Here is a 7,854-nt window from a genome sequence, read left to right on the forward strand (position 1 = left end):
ATCAAGTTCCTCGCCAAACCCACACGAAGCTGCTACACTTTTCACGCGTGCACTCCACGTCGCTACATTTTCTTGTGGTGACTTTTTTGCGGAATAAAACTTTAACCTTTGTGAGAAATACGATTTCACCGGTTTAAAATGGTTAGAAATGGTTTTAATTAACTGAGAGTACGTTTTATCCGTTGGTGCTTCTGGAAAACAGATGTCTCGTACCAAGAGATAAGTTTCTTCATCCTAATTGTTTTTTATTTTTTGTATTTTGTATTAGTTGAGTTGCACCTAGTTATGCAACCAACATAGCTCAAGTCGAATTTCGGAGAGAAATTTCCTCTTCGGCCAGTCATTAATTTAATTTAAACTTAAACGTTATTTAAAAAAAATATATATTTTATATTACTTTACAAAAAAATTGTATTTAAGATTTATTCAACATGTTGGTAGCTCCGTAAAACAGTTATTTTTATTGACCAATTAGAATCGCGTATTTTTCGAATCGAAAAATTTTTTTGCAAGTTTTTTTCTTTTCTTCTTCTTTTCGGTCACGTCTTGGTGTACATTTTACCAGGTACGATTATTTCTAATGTGATAAAAGGAAATTTTGGTCACGTCTTTTTCTACTGTGATTTTTCAATTTTCCAACTACTTTTCTAAATAGTTGTTTTTTAAGGTTAGTCCTTGGTTTGATCAAAAAGATGAGCAATTTCGATGTGATTGAATTCGGATTTAACAATGCCGATGAAACGATTAACTTTGGGACCCGGAATTTATCGGATGGAGACAATTTATATGAAGCCATAACATTAGCCACCCTTAAATCTTCCACAGGGGTTGAAGTGAGTCCACATCTTGTTGTTTTGAGGTGTTTTGCCATTTTTGCCATTTTTTTAGGCACAATCAAACCCTTACATCAATGCTATTGTGAAGAATGGCTCCGTTTTTTTCAACATTGATAATTCGATGCGGATTTTTGAAGACAAACAGTGTTCGTTCCAGTGTCATTTTCGATGCAACTTTTAATGCAGTTGTAGACTCCTTTTGTATTTCCTTAAACGGAGAATTTCTATTAATTTGTCTCAGGAGTGGCACATTGTATTTACTTGATTGCACGAATGGATATAAAATTGTCTTTAACAAGTAAGTTTTGAAAATTTGTAATATTTTCTTCAAATCAAATAATTTCAGGGCATATTCGTGTTCGACATTTGAGGATGTTCGCAAAATTCTTGAATATGGTTCTACACTTCAGTTGAAAAAACAAGACAAGGATGCTGAAGAATTGCAAAAACGTGTAATTGATAACATGGAAAGATTTCAGACTTTTAGGGCGATTTACACAGGCGCTGACTTGGTTTTGGAGACAACAATTTGCCCAAGCTGATCTATTAACTGAAGTCAAATATTTTTTGCAAAACGTAAGTAAATTTTTGGTTAAAATTTTTGTTATAATAAGGAAAACTTTAAAAAGGTACATGATAGATTTGTGTTATTTATTTTGAAAATGGTTACTTTTTAAATAATATATTTATTTTTTTTATAAGACGGGAAATAAAAAGAATTTTTTAACGATATCAAACATAACCGATAGTTCCGGAGTTAATTGGCGAAAATTTTGAAAACATTATTGAAAACTTCACAACTAAACCAAATGACGTTTTTGGTCCTCCGTCCAGAAACGTTGATTATACATTCGCCAAAACCGAGAAAACTAGAATTTTTTACTTTTTTCAAGCGGCTACTACGAGAAAACCGTAATAAAAATATCTCACAATTAATTTTTAATTTTTGACAAATTTAAAAATGGATGATTTTTGCCGATTTTTTGCTATTTTCTCGATAATTATAAGTCAGTGAGCTAAGATCTTTATTTCCTAAGATCGGAAAATAATATCATCCATAATTCCGAAAAATTCCGATGAAAATTTTAAAATCTCAATAATCTCAGATCTGAAAAATTTGCGTGTGTTGTAGGTCTTAAGTTTCGAAAAAAACGCGCACTTTTCTATTTGTCGAATTTTGACGACGAAACGAGTTATTTATCGCAAAGGCAGTGTTGTCAAAATCTATATTATTGGTTTCGATAAAACCGCAAAATTTCGGGTAGTTTCGAATCAATCAACTGAAAAAAAAATAATTCAAAAAAAATTACGAAATATCGTCAAAAACGTGAGTTTCAAAATTAAACCAAATTACGTTTATCGCACTTTCAAGGGTCCTGCAGACTTGGAACAATGCATACACGTGTCCCAAAAGTAAAGCGAGTGATAGAAAATGTTATTCAGAGGAAGAAAATTCAATTGTTTTTCTGCATTCGTTAAAGACTTACAACTTAAGAGTAACAATGAATTTTGTACAAGTCGTGATAAATAAAAACGATGAAAATATGAAGCAATTGCTTAGATTCAAGTCTCTTTCAATTGAAGAGGCCTTTTGAACAATTTTTGTAGTTATTATGTCTTTACTTAATTCTCAATTTTTTCCAAGTAGATAGTTTTTTTTATTTTATAAATGAATCGTTTTCCGACTCATATTTATGTTTATGTCACACTGACAGTATCAATATGGTATTAATTAAATGAGACTTGGAACTTATTATTATTATTTATTATTAGTATGAAATTATAAATCGCAGAGGATGTCCTATTATGCGATTTAGTACAAAGTTAAAAATTCGCTTTTCAAAATATTTGTATATTTGTGAGCAAATAAGTATAAGTCGTAATAATAAGTATATTAATGTAAAAATAATATTAACAGTATATTTGTTAAAATTGTCGTAATTTTTTTTAAAGAAATACACATTTTCAGTCTCAACAATTTGGTTGCTTAATTTGTTCCACTTATTATTAAAACTTCTGTTTGTTAAAAAGTGTTGGCGCATAGTGGTTTTAAATGCCTCTTTTTGTATTTTAAATTTATTTCCTCGAAGTCTTGAACTGTCAGCAAGTTTTAAAAATGTATCAGTAGTTTCTGGCATTAAAGAATATGTAATGCGATAAATTTGTATAAGATCGACTCGATCTTGTCTATCTCCGAGTTCTGGAATTTTCAATAATTTAAGCTTTAAACTTAGCAATTGTTTCATAGATGTTATCGTTTTAAATATGTCAATTTGAACAAAATTTATTATTACTTTTTGCTAAGCTATCACGCTTTAACATGTGCGTCGTTACATTTTTTTTTAACATTCTAAAAAACAATAATCAATAGAAAAAAAATAAAAAAAATAAAAGTTTTAAATTTCGTTTTTCTGAACCAAAATCGTCTATGATAAAAAAGTAAAAAATGTTACTAAAAACGTGTGCAAAAGCTATTTTGAATCTTGTTTTATACAAGATTTTTTTCCAATTTGGTTGTGAAAAGCATGATGGAATTTAATTTTTTTTTCTTAGAATGACATATTCTATCACTGGTTACTTTTGGATATCCTGTTTAATGTTTGAAGAAAAGTATTATTTTCAATTGTTAAATGTGTCAATCTAAAAATTTTAGGTCGCAATACCTTTTGAAATACAGTTCTTCGAACGAAAAATGCTGCACGAGTAATAATATGCAGATTTTTATAATTTTCGGTCTAATATTTTTTGGTGTTTCATGATTAAGTCTAATGTAAAATAATCTGAAGAATCCAAATCCACTAAGCATTTTTGGTAGGACTGTATCTTTCAAGTAATATTTTTTTTAATTTGAAAAAGTGGAAATTTTAAACACGTTTCTAATTGAAACTGTATTTTTTATCAACTTCCCGCTTTCACTGTTTGATAAATAATAATAAAATGTAAATTTTTGGCAGTATTTTTTTCTTTTACTTAAAGTAAAAATGAACTCATGTTTAAAAAATAATTCAAGTTTCTTTAGAAAGCATTAGCCTACATTTTAGAAATACATAAATAGAAGCTGTTTTACAGTTTTGGATTCTAAAACTAAAACAACTATGACTATAAAATTATACAGTGAGGATTGTATTTTGCTGTACATCAACACTATTAACTCTATGTTTAGTTAAAAAAAAATTGCCAATACATTACAAGCAACTACAACATATCCAAGCAACCCTTGCGACATGTATTGACACCAATATTTAAAAACTGAACATGGAAACGCATGTTCATCGAAATAAAATCCTCACTGTATAATTTCCTGTGCGTATAGGACAGAACATTTAATTACAATTTAAATTTATATGAAAAAAAAAATAATAAAAATAAAGTCACTATGTTTTTAGCATGAAATCGACGAAGCCAAAATGATTTATAGCCGCCTAGACGAGTCGACAATAGAAACCCTAACAAATGAAAAAATTTCAGACGTTCTAAGCATTTTGAATATGGTAAGTAAATTAATATTATTATATGTAGGATTTGGATTAAATAGATTTTTTTAGCAATCACTATCCACCTGTCAGTCGTTTCTATCAACATTTATTCCACGCACACTTACGCACCACCCATCCACTCTTTCTTTATTCATTACATGGACACGCAACAAAGTGTATAATTTGGAACAACATTCAAGGAGCGATTTTCCAACCAATGCCATCAAATTAACGGAAAAAATAATCGAATTGATGAAAATTGCCGACGTGGATGACATCTTCTTCCAAAGACAATACGTTTTGCATAGAGATAGTTTATTTGAATTGTTGGTAGCACTGAAAACCATTAAAACACTCAAAGGCGAATACAAAATAAGTATTCGTGTAAATGATTACTTGTCACTTCAACCCCTGTGGAAGATTTAAGGGTGGCTAATGTGATGGCTTCATACAAATTGTCTCCATCCGATAAATTGCGGGTTCCAAAGTTAATTGTTTCATCGGCATTGTGAAATCCGAATTCAATCACATCGAAATTGCTCATCTTTTTGATCAAACCAAGGACTAACCTTAAAAAACAACTATTTAGAAAAGTAGTTGGAAAATTGAAAAATCACATTAGAAAAAGACGTGACCAAAATTTCCTTTTATCACATTAGAATTAATTTTACCTGGTAAAATGTACACCAAGACGTGACCGAAACTTTTCTTTATCAAAGGTTTTTTTGCAAGAAAAAAACTTGCAAAAAATTTTTTCGATTCGAAAAATACGCGATTCTAATTGTTCAATAAAAATAACTGTTTTACAGTGCTACCAAAATGTTGAATAAATCTTAAATATAATTTTTTTGTAAAGTAATATGAAATATAAAATTTTATAAAGTAATGTTTTAATGACTTGCCGAAGAGGAAATTTCTCTCCGAAATTCGACTTGAGCTATGTTGGTTGGATAACTGGGTGCAACTCAACTAATAGAAAAGACATATTAGAAAAAACATATTAGATTTTCATTAAAATAGATAAAAACTACAAACTTTTACATAAAAAAAAAACAAAAATTGAAAAATTTTTGACGAGCGGTCAAATTTTAGGGGAAGCCAAAAATAAAAATATGTTTTATTTCCATTTTTAAATTTTGTTAAAAAATACGAGAAGTGTGCTTCTAATTTTTTTTAAATTCGATATTTGGCTTGAAATGTTTATGTTCATTTATTATGTATTGTTTCGGCGATAAGACTATAATACGTGGGTAAATCAAAAGTCGTTGCTAAATAATTACTTTTAGTTTATATGGTAAAAAGAGATGTATCTTGTTGCTTTTATGTTGACTATTTTTTTTCTAAATCTTATTAAAAGACAGATTTAAAGCAATTTTAAGCCTTGCTGAGTCGAATTCGAAGAATAAAATGTTGTATTCAACTCGTTTGAGTGTAAATCGGATCATTTATTCCACCTCGTTAACACTCGTAGTTCAATAATCCACTCGGTGAAATAAAGCGTCCAATTTACACTCATACTCGTCGCATAACTAAAAGTGATGATACAGTAGCGAACACGGAATTATGGACATCAAATTTATGTCAGTTCAAAAAATGTCAATGTAAGCCACGCTTTATTGTCATTATGATTGACGTTTAAATCTAAAATTTGAAAGTTTTAGTTGAAATTTATTTTTGGAATGCCAGCAGTAGGTACGTGTTTTATAATAGCAAAATAATAAATTATTTTGATTTATTTTCATTTTTTCTCTAGCTATCAGGATAAAAATTACAAAAACTGAAAGTGAGGTTAGTTGCTTAAGGTCCGTTTTACAGTCGAATGTCGAATGACAAATCGTCCAAAATTCCGTGTCCGCCAGTGTAGATATAGGGTGGATAGTATTATTTACGCCTAATCAATTATATTAAGACATAAACATGACATGTACTCCACATTACAGCCATTTGTAAAGATCAGCCCCTCTTCTCTTATCATCTGCGGTCATTTAAATCCCACATACAGAATTAAACAACTAATAATAATAAATAATTATAGCGGGTGACTTATAAAGCGGACACGTTTATCCACCCTAACCATTATTTTTACCCCTCATAGCAAATAAATATAGGGTCCATTGTTTTAGTGCTCCCTATTGTTTTCCAATTAACACAGTAATTAATAAGTAATTTAAAAAAACACAATATTGCCCATACATACTACTTGTACTTGTACGGAACTTGTGTTCCGTTTTTATTGTTACAAACTTACACAGGTGATAGAATATTCAATTTTAAGACAGAAGTTTCCTATGAACATGTATCAAAAATTGTTACGTAAGCGAGCTACACCCCTTGAAAGAGATGCGTTTTTAATGGGTTTTTTCAGTATTGCAGAATAGATAAAATTACAAGAGTTGGTGTAGCTGATTACTTTTAAACACCTGAACGAATTTAAAGATCAGTTATCGAAAGTTTTAATCACGGGTCTCTTAAGCGGTAAAACAAATTTAATTTTTAATTTTTATCCTTTTATGGTCTGTAAGACAAATTGTAAACTGATTTTACTCAAAAACGGTAAGTTTTATCGAAAAAACGCAAGAGGCCTCTTCTTTATGAAAAACTATGAAATTTAGAATTTTGTGGCTGAAAGTGGCAAAAACCAACCGCCAAAATAGTTACGGTACTTTTTACCCTAAACCCCTCAGTTTAGGACGCCCCTGAGTAAAAATTTCGACATTTTATCTTTGATTCGTTTGGGTGTATAAAGGTTATCAGTTGTACCAAATTTTGTGATTTTATCCACAATGGTTTCTGAAATATTGGAAACAATCCATTAAAAGGTGCACCCGTTTCAGGGGATGTGGCTTCCTTATACAGGGTGATTCAGATAAGATAATGAGCCCGACGTTCTGACGATGCAACCCAAAAAACAAATTTCATTTACGTCTTAATTTAATTTTAATTACGATTTGCATTTGCAATCCAAGTTATCTTATGTTGCTCTGACAGTGCTTTGACAAGCAATTGATGATTTATAAATAAACTGTTTTCCTACCTTTAATGTTTCATTCTTTCATACATTTTGTGTTGGGTTTACACTGAAAAGACTTCTAATTTGTCTATCATTCCGCGAGAACTGAACGGCACTAATGATCGTTCTCTGCACTAATGTCAGAGTGACATAAGATGATAACTTAGATTCAACTTGAAAATCCTAATTTAAATTGGATCAAAGGCGTAAATGAAACTTGCCATCGAAAGCTTCAATGCTTTTTGAAGGTAAATCATAAATTTAATTATTAAAAGCATCATCTTTTTGATCATGGGATTTTACCTTTCCACTTGTCATTTTATTTGACGTTTCATAGACATACGCACAGGACATACGTTTTCGGATACAAGGACGAGTCGATTACAAATTATCTTGATCTCTCGATACTTATTTAATTTTTACTAATTTAAAAAGAAATCATCTATTGTAATTTTCTTTGGGGCACATCTTAGGTATCTAATTAAATTAAATTTATATCTGTTTGACCAACTCGCTAGAACACCTTATAGAG

At 30.0% G+C, this 7,854-nt stretch overlaps 1 protein-coding gene across 3 annotated transcripts in view; it reads left to right on the plus strand.

Moving 5' to 3' along the window:
* Window positions 1-5,208, plus strand: part of LOC123012232 — a 30,157-nt gene extending 24,949 nt beyond the window's left edge. For all 3 annotated transcript variants that reach the window (XM_044410140.1, XM_044410131.1, XM_044410122.1), the window contains exons 18-22: window positions 668-833; window positions 889-1,134; window positions 1,183-1,412; window positions 4,223-4,327; window positions 4,382-5,208. The gene's annotated coding sequence lies outside the window, so the exon portion shown is untranslated. The remainder of the gene's footprint in view (window positions 1-667; window positions 834-888; window positions 1,135-1,182; window positions 1,413-4,222; window positions 4,328-4,381) is intronic.
* Window positions 5,209-7,854: the final 2,646 nt, after the last annotated feature.

This window comes from Tribolium madens, unplaced genomic scaffold (genome assembly GCF_015345945.1).
Source record: "Tribolium madens isolate multiple individuals breed KSU strain unplaced genomic scaffold, Tmad_KSU_1.1 Scaffold_19;HRSCAF=116;Tcas5.2_LG9, whole genome shotgun sequence".
Taxonomy (NCBI): Eukaryota; Metazoa; Arthropoda; class Insecta; order Coleoptera; family Tenebrionidae; genus Tribolium; species Tribolium madens.